Source organism: Hipposideros armiger, unplaced genomic scaffold (genome assembly GCF_001890085.2).
Source record: "Hipposideros armiger isolate ML-2016 unplaced genomic scaffold, ASM189008v1 scaffold_77, whole genome shotgun sequence".
NCBI lineage: Eukaryota > Metazoa > Chordata > Mammalia > Chiroptera > Hipposideridae > Hipposideros > Hipposideros armiger.
The window spans coordinates 1275024-1281809 of NW_017731427.1; positions in this window are offsets into that span (position 1 = coordinate 1275024).

The following is a 6786-nucleotide window of genomic DNA, read 5'->3' on the forward strand; positions in this document are numbered from 1 at the left end:
CCCCCACCCCCACCACTGGTCAGGTCTGCTCTGCGAATTTCTGTGTCGGGACCAGCGGCTCTCAGGCAGGATTTTTGTCACAGCAGGTGGCTGAAGTGTACGAGCCGTGGAAAGGAATACACATCTCCTGCCCTGCCCTGAGTCTGCTCCAGTTCCAGTGGCTGGAACACGGCGGGGTCCCCTGCCTTGAAAGGAGGGATAGGGACATGGATGTTTGCTGCACATTTGCCTGTGACCACACCAGGAAAGTCATTATTCGATTAGATAAAGTGATGAATATATTAGTTATTTGCCATCTGGAGTCCCCAAACCAGGCCCAGCCACACTGGGTCCTGACAAGTGTCTGTACCCACATAATCCCCATTACGCCAGACACACAGCAACTTCTTAAATGCAGAACTAAGCAAAGCATTTTGGATGCAAGAGTAAATCGATGCATAAATGAATAAACAAATAAAAATATTCACCTTAAGCTGTTCTGTTCTACTGGCTACATAACGTCACGGGCCTTTGAGAGTTATGCTGAAATCTCAGTCATAACACGTCCTCACGGTAAGAATTTGGCACAGCTGCATCAATCCTGGGAATATAATATATTTTTGAATAAGACATTCAAATGCACAGTATTGTTATTTTTTTAATAAGTTGTGATTGAAATAGACCTTAAGGACTTAGGTAAACTAATTTTAGGGTGTATGTTCCACTTATCAAAACAATCAAATGCATCAAACATTTAACTTAAAATGAAGCAGACTGGAATTCTTTCCAGCAAGACACACCCTGAGTACCTCCTGCTTTTTCAGGAGTTCCTTCCCAAGGTTCTGACTGGTCAGTGGCTTCCTCCTGGAGTTGACCTACTGTGCGCCAGCAGACACAGTCGTTCTTCACCTAAAAATGGAGCAATTCTCAAACATCCCAGGAAGCAGCTCTTTTCCCATGTGCCATTCATGACAGGAAATTTGACAGGAGAAACCAAAATTGATGATTATTAATTTAGAGTTTGTAGCTCACTCATGGAGGAAGGAAACTAATACAAATATGTCTGAAGTCTGGAAAGTTCCCACTGCTGTTTACAAAAACCTGGGACATTGTCTGCAGCAACAGGGAGCACAGGCTCCCCACGCAGCAGGGGGACCCGCGCCAGCTGCCACGAAACAAAGACTATATGAATTCCAAGTAAAATTGCCAAATTAAGTCCCAAAATTAAGATTCTTGAGTGCAGAATCTGTGAGGTGTGCTGGGGAGAAAAACCTTTATGGGCTCTTACCACACAGTTTAAATAAAAGGTAATGCAAATTAACGTGCGTTTCTGTTCAGGAAGAAACAAGGAGAGGGGGTGACAGGGGGCGGTTAGCCACGCGGAGCCGACGTCTGTATGCCCAACGCCGGCTGTTGTGACAGAGCTGTTGCATCCAACATGGAAAGCATTTCAGCGTCCTCAGAGCGCCTGCAGCAATGCAGCGTGCCCATGGGCCTGGCCGCCCTAGGGAGAGGTGAGCTGCTTCCAGAAACACTCACTGACCCCTCTGTACCATCCTAAGGCGTCACTCGGACCCTGAGGGGCGGCACTGCCTCCTGGGGACGCAATGGCCCGGAAAGCGGCCTTGGACACTGAGGCAGGTGTGAGCGGCCGCTGTTTCAATGCCACACAAGGGTTATGGGAATAAATCGCCCAAAGAACACCTTCTCTGATGCTGCCTCCACCCGGTAAGGAACACCTTTAAGCCATCAGCTAGCCCAGTGCTAAAAGCACTGCCCAGCTTTGATTTGCTGCTGGTATAAAAGTCAAAAGATCTGGGGGAGGATAACGTTTACGGCCAAATTAGAGAGAAAAGGATCATCTGCGTAGAAGTCCTTGGGGACTTATAAGGCCCTTTTGCAAATTAGAGAATCTGAGAAACGCTGTTGCAGGGACATCTCCTTAAGCATTTCTGGGTTAAACAGCCCTTTTATTCAGGAAATGTAGGTCAAATCCTTGCAAACCCAGTGTTTTATGAACACAGTTTGAGAAACATGGACACGAAGGAGTTTTACTTAAACCCCATCCTTTCGATTGCAGCAAAATGCTATTCATCTCTATTTTAATGTATGAAACACACACATTAGTACATGTTCTTCTTATTCCAATAAAAATATTTTCAGAGGCATTCTCTTCCTCCTGATCTCCATTTAAGGACTCTGGGTTGTTACTGGGCCCAGCCCCGCAGAGAGGCACGCGGTGTGGATTTGCGTGTTTCAGACTCCATCTGGGCGCTGAGGTTTTCACCTTGAGGCCAGGCTGTGGGTCAGTGGATACGTGCGTAGCAGGCGTTGGGTCGCACTGGGCTGAGCTTAGGTCATCTCATATCCCAGTCTACATTAATCCTGTTTCATGTTCTCCAGGGAATTTTTTCTTGACCCGTGTTATTTAATTAATGGGCATAAAGTATTCCATTATAGGTCCTTATTATTATTTTAATATCTGTAGGCTATAGAGTGATATCATTTTTTTTCTTCCAGATAGTTGCAACTTGTATACACTTCTTTATTACTCTAGCTGAAGTTTTATCTATTTTATTTAGTTTTTCCAAAAACCAACTCTTGCCTTTATTATTTTTTCTCTATGTTTTTCTTCTAATTCATTATATTCCACTCATTTATTACTTTCTTTTTCTATTTTTGTTGTAGTTGCTGTTTGTTTAATTTACCCTTCCGCTGTTGCTTTCTTTAGCATACATCTTGGACTTTAAACCTGTTCTTTATCATTTAAATACTTAAAACTATCTATTTTCATTTAGGAACTACTATTGCTATCACTTGAAAATTTTGATATGCTGTGTTTTAATGATAATTTAGCTCAAAATATATTCTAATTCTTTGAGATTTCTGTTGGAGTTCTGAATTTCTTTAGAAGTGTATCTGCTTAATTTTCAAATTGTTGGAGATTTTAGAAATATTTTATTTTCATTGATTGCTAATATAACTCTGTTATGATCAGATTCTGTGTGACTTCAATTGTTTTAAATTCATTGAGACTTTCTTTATAGCACACACATAGTCTATATTGGTGCATGTTCTGTATGCATTTGAAAATAATATTCCTTTGCCATCACTGTGTGTAGGGTTCTATACACATCAGTTAGGTCAATTTGTTCACCTAAATTGACATCTTCTGTATCCATATTGATTTATTTCTTTGTTTACTTGTTTTAATTATAAAGAGAGGGGTACTAAAATCTTCTGTGATTGAGGGTATGTCTCTTTATTTAGTTCTATTTTGCTTCAAATATTTTGAAATACTCAATTTATATTATTATATCTTCTTGATGTATTCACCTTTTATCTTCATACAATGAACCTATATATCTTGAATTCTATTTTTTCCCCCTGGATACTAATATGGCTATTCCTGGTTCATAATAGCTAGTGTTTTCCATATACTTACTCTTGACATCATGTGTCAAGTTTAAGTGTGCCTCTTATAAATAAGGCACAGTTTTCTAGTTCTTTTATCCATTCTGACAATCTCTTCCTTTTAATGGCAGTATGCAGTCCATTAACACTTAGTGTAATTATCGATACAATTAAAATTAAGTTTACATACTATTTGTTTTCTTTTGTTCTCTAGTTATTTGTGTTGGTTTTTTCTGCCTTCTTTTTGGATAATCAAGAAATTTTTAGTACTGAGTTTTGTATCTTCTTTTGTTTTTTAACCATTTTTGTCTTTTTTTAAGTGGTTGCTCTTGTGATGAAACGTAACCTTACATGGTCATCACTAAAACAACATTATGCCTCTGCATGTTTAATGTAAACATCTTACAATACCTCCCATGTTTTGTACTAATGTTTTCATATATCTCACTTTCATGTTTATTATAAACCCCAGACTACATTTAATTTTTTATTTGCTTTAGACAATCATTTTACTTTAAATAACCTTTAGAAAGCAAGAAATACTTAATGAAACACAATGTCCAGTGGCCCGCATCCATTACTGTAGCTTATTGCAACATGATATTTTTTTACTTCTGCTGGAAATTTTTTTTAGCATTTTTTATATTCAAGGCTGCTAGAAATGAATTCTCTAAGTTTTGCTTACCTGAAATGTTTCTATTTTGTCTTAATTTTTGGAAGATATATATTTACTATACATTATACCCTAGGTTGGCAATGTTTTTTTGTCTCTTCAAACTTTGAAAGCAATTTCTCTGTTTTATGGTTTGAATTTTGTGTAATGAGAAACATCTTTGTTCTTTTCTATGTAAAACGTCTTTTTATCCTCTGACTACTTGTGAGATTTTCGTTTTATCGCTGGTATTTAGCAGTTTGGCTGTTATGTACCTAAGTGTAAATTTTTCTTTTTCATTTGTTGATTTGGGGGCTTGTTGGTTCGGTGGATTGATATTTTTGTCAAATTTGAAAAACAAATTGGTCAACATTTATTCCAATATGCATTGGGTTGTCAGAAAAGTCATGACACATTTTTGCAAAGAATAACAGAGAAAAATACGTCATGACTTTTCCGACAACCCAATATATTTTTTCTACCCCACTGTTTCCTTGTCCCTTGTTTTTCCTTTTGGGACTCAAATTACTTTTATGTTGGTCTACTTGATACTTTTCCAAAGGCCATTCTGGCTCTGGGCTTTTATCATTGTTTGTTTGCTTTATCTTAATTCTTTCTTCTCCCTGTGATTAGGCTGGATAATTCCCACTGATCTGTCTTCAAGATCACTGATTCTTTAATCTTGTGTGTTCTAACTTCTGTTGATCCCATCTAATAAATTTTATAATTCAAGTACTGTATTTTTCAGTTCTAGAATTTCCCTTTTTCCACTTTCCAATTTTTATAGCTCTCATAGCTCTCCTTCAGTTCTCCATTACTACACCTGTTTTATTTTTTTATCCACCGATTTTTTAAAGACTCTTCAATATATCTATCATAGGTATTTTAAAGTAGCTATTCACCAATTTCAAAATATGGAACATTTGTAGGTCTGTTAGTATTGGCTACTTTTTCCTTTGGCTATGAATTTCAGGTTCCTATTTATTTGCCTTTTTAGTTTGTATGTGAGTGTGTGTGTGTGTGTGTGTGTGTGTGTGTGTGTGTGTGTTTACTGTGTAGGTGTTGCAAATGATACTTTGCATGGACTCTGGATTCTGTTATCTTTCTCTAAAAAGTGTTATTTTCTAGCAGACAATTAAATTACCAGTAAATCACCTAGATCTTCTTGCATGTGGCTTGGCTTTGCAATTTATTTAACAGCTCTATTTTGGTTTGTCCCTTAGTCTTAACACATAGATTTAAATCCCAGAACAGAGCCCTTATGGATAACACTTGCCTCTCCTTGGGATGTGATGGGAAGCCTGAAATAGTTAGCAAGCCTATAACTGGGCAAGCATTCACATCTCTGGTTCCCAGACAGAATGACAGGCAGATCCTGAAATATTTCTCCTCAGATTTTTGAGTCTTCCAGTTCATGTTTTCACAAGTAACCATTAAACTTTTATCTCTTGAATATGTAGTTCCAGAGTCAACAATAATTTGAGGAAAATTTGCACTCAGATTTAGAGGCTGCTTCTCTCTCCTTTCTGGGATTCTTTGCTTGAATTTCAACAGCTGTGGTTTCCCCGAAACCCAACCTCTGGTTACTAAACCATAAAGCACTGATGCCCTCTGTTTCGGCTCCATCTCCCAAGACCTAGGAAATCTTGGAAACGTCTTTCAGGAAAAGACAGCAACATGTGAATCTCTTTTCTGTAGTGTTCTTCTTTTAGTGAAAAATTCTCTTCAGTTTCTACAGTTTTAGGTAACCCTTAAGTACCAGTAAATAATGAATTTTTAAATATTTTTTTCCCAGAGCTTATAGCCACTGGCAAAGGAATTAATATGATACAATTTCCTTGGCCACTACTGGGAGCTGGAGACCCCTTGAATTAGCCTTAGTGTTTGGAGGCTCCAGTGCAGCTTGCAGCCTGCCTTCTGAGGGGTAAATGAGTGCTTACACCCCCAAAGTTTGCACACACTCCACCCCAACTGGCGCCCACACCTCAACAGCTGATGCTTCCCTTGCTGTGACCAGGTTTTCTTGACCCTGCCGAGCCTTTGTCCTTCCTCTTTGTCTCCTGCCCAGGTGCACATCAGAGCTGTGATGCACAGATGTAAGAAGGTTAATGGGAGGTGTGTGTAGTGCGTGTGTGGCTTGATAGTAGTTTTACATTTTCAGAAGATATATTCTACAAGAATCGGGCTAAAACAGACTCTGGTGTGTATACATGTGAGTGTGAGTGTGTTTGTGTGTGTACATCGCATGAAGCTTGCCTTTGCTGCGATAATAATTAAAAATTATTTCCAAGGCTTCTCATTAGATCCTGAAAAAAGTCAAGTTTTCATTCACAGATGCTCTATGAGGTAATTTAAATATTCCCATCATAGGGATGAATAAATTGAGGGTTAGAAAGATTGTGTAACTTACCAAGTTTACACATTTGGTGTTAAAATCAGAATTTAAATGCTTGCATTCTCACTCCAGAGCCTGATGCCAGCATCATTAGGCAACATTTCCATCTTTTCTGCTTAAAATAATATAGTCCTTACATTTAAGTGTTCAAAGTCTGACTGTCCTTAAAAAAAGAAAACAATTAAAATGCCGTTTCATCTCCTTTCCTAGTCACTCAGTCAACAGTAACATTCTGTCTTCTGAATTTATAGTTGTTTTTACATCTAATTCAAGTTTATATTTTAACATAGAAATTAGTAGAGTGAAATAGAGCTATAAATAAAATCGTAGGATATTCTAAAGCAAA